Here is a 2189-nt window from a genome sequence, read left to right on the forward strand (position 1 = left end):
ACCCACTTCTGATTGGTCACCCTCTTCTTATTCACATGTCTTAACCAATCGCAGAGCCTTGAATTAGAAAATGCAGCCAAGCATTGGCTTAAATTGTCGACCTGACAGAATATTTTAAATCGAAAAAGCCTCCAATTTCAGAGCAGTAAAGAAGCGAATTCCTGGAAAATCTATGTCCAGTAGCTTGGGGTCCAGGCAACTGAAGGCAGGACCGCCAGTGGTGGAGCTTCTCAGCCTTTTGGCTAAGATCAAGTGTAGTATCTGTTCTTATCAGTACTTACTTGGCAGTGGAGAAACCATGATCAGTGGCTTTTGATCCTGGGTAGGCTTTGAGTAAAATGGCTATAACCAATCTTTGAGCTTCAGGCCAGGGAGTGCGGAACACCATTCGGGTGGTGGTGAAGGACAAGGAAGGAGATGCACTGGTCGATCGCACCTTCTTCATCAAGAAAATCCTCATCGATTGCTGTGGATTTCAAGCTAGGCACATCTTCTGCCTGCAGGATTTCCCCAGCAGTGGGTATATCGACATGACATTCAAGAATGTGGCGGGATGCATCAAGTTCCTGAAGGCGTTCAAGGAGAAAGGGGACCGGGCGCCGCTGTCGATCCTCCCAGTGGAGCCGCTCTTCACGCTTCCGTCACAACATGACCGGGTGGTGACAATTCACCTCTACAACCCCCATGTTCCTGTGGTGGATGTACTCACCTTTCTCGCCAGGTACGTCGAGGTGGCCAGCACTGATGTCAAAGACCCCTTTGGGATTTGGACCAATAAGCGGCAAGTCAAGGTGACCTTGACGGTCGATGCCAATGGAGCCATCATCCACCCTCCCTCCAGCTTCGCTATCAGGGGAAGTCGAGGCTTCTTGGTCTACGCTGGGCAGCCCAAAGTTTGTCGCACCTGTGGCAAATCTGGTCACGTGGCAGCAAACTGCAGCACGGTTGTCTGCAAGAACTGCAAGAAGGAAGGCCATCAGACCAAGGACTGTAAGCAGAGTAAGTGTTGCAACCTGTGCGGTGCGGCAGGCCATCTCTACAAAACCTGCCCCAAACGCTGCCTCAGTTATGCTCAGGCGGCAAGGTCCAAGGAAAGGCCGGGAGAAGGTTCGACGAAGGCGTCCGGTGTTGGAAAGGAGACAAGCAACCTTCTCTGCAGTGAGGAACTTCTACCTGAGAAGGGGAAGAAAGGGAAGGCAACTGAAACCAGCAACCCGGCACCTACCCTGCACCCGGAAACCCCTCCTCCACAGACAGAATCAATGGAGGAGGAGGCAGCAGATGGACAAACAGGTCAGTGGCAGTTTGTCCAAAGGAAAACCACAAAGAAAAGACCTCCAAAAGCGGAACAGGCCACCACCCAAACCAGTGGCAAGAGGAGGCTACCGTCTGAGACAGACTACAGCAGCTCCTCTTCACTGGATGAGGAAGTGCCGGAGCGACAGCACCTTCAAAAGAAGCGGCAGAACTCAAAAGGAGCTGGAAGATAAAGCCCCCCAGCCCCCGGGCACTGGAAGCTGTGATGGGCCTGTCAAGCCCCAAACCCAAAGCGCCACACCTAGCGACATGGCCAACACATCCCAGCTCTGGGACACTGAGAGCAAAGACACATCTGGCGCACTTCAGCTCTGGGAAGCCGTCAGCAGTGATGTTTTCGAGGAGGAACAGAGGGGAATAGCACAGAACAGCCCAATCCCTGCTGCCAACAAGACCCCCGCCCCCCCACCGATGTCACCTCAGTGGAAGAAACCCTGCATGAAAAACCAGGAGGGGTTTCTGAGCCCAACGAGTGTGAAACAGCTTGCGTACACTATGGGTATACAGGAACATCCTGAAGGACTGGGACTAGCAAGGACAAATGGTATGGGAAGCAACAACTAACTTTAAAAAAATGGGTATAAGGATTGCTTCAATTAATGTGCGTAGCATTAAATCCACTATGCGATGGATTACCTCGCCAAGGTCAAAGCCGACCCCCTGTTTCTGCAGGAGTGTGGAATACCACATCTCAGCACCGACAGGCAGTGGTCGCAATGGTGGTCCCACGGGCCATCGATCTGGTCAGGGGGTAATGATTGCCATTCCTCCGGCCTGGGTCTTCTGCTGCGGGGAGGTAACTTCACCATCTCCGAAGTTAAGGAGGTGGTGGGCAGTCGCCTCCTCATCGCAGATGTAATGTACAACAATGC

General features: G+C 52.6%; 1 pseudogene; it reads left to right on the plus strand.

The window, feature by feature from the left end:
- Positions 1-222: 222 nt before the first annotated feature.
- Positions 223-357, plus strand: LOC137359438 (U2 spliceosomal RNA; annotated as a pseudogene).
- The last annotated feature ends 1832 nt before the right edge of the window (positions 358-2189 follow it).

This window comes from Heterodontus francisci, unplaced genomic scaffold, assembly GCF_036365525.1.
Source record: "Heterodontus francisci isolate sHetFra1 unplaced genomic scaffold, sHetFra1.hap1 HAP1_SCAFFOLD_102, whole genome shotgun sequence".
Classification (NCBI taxonomy): domain Eukaryota; kingdom Metazoa; phylum Chordata; class Chondrichthyes; order Heterodontiformes; family Heterodontidae; genus Heterodontus; species Heterodontus francisci.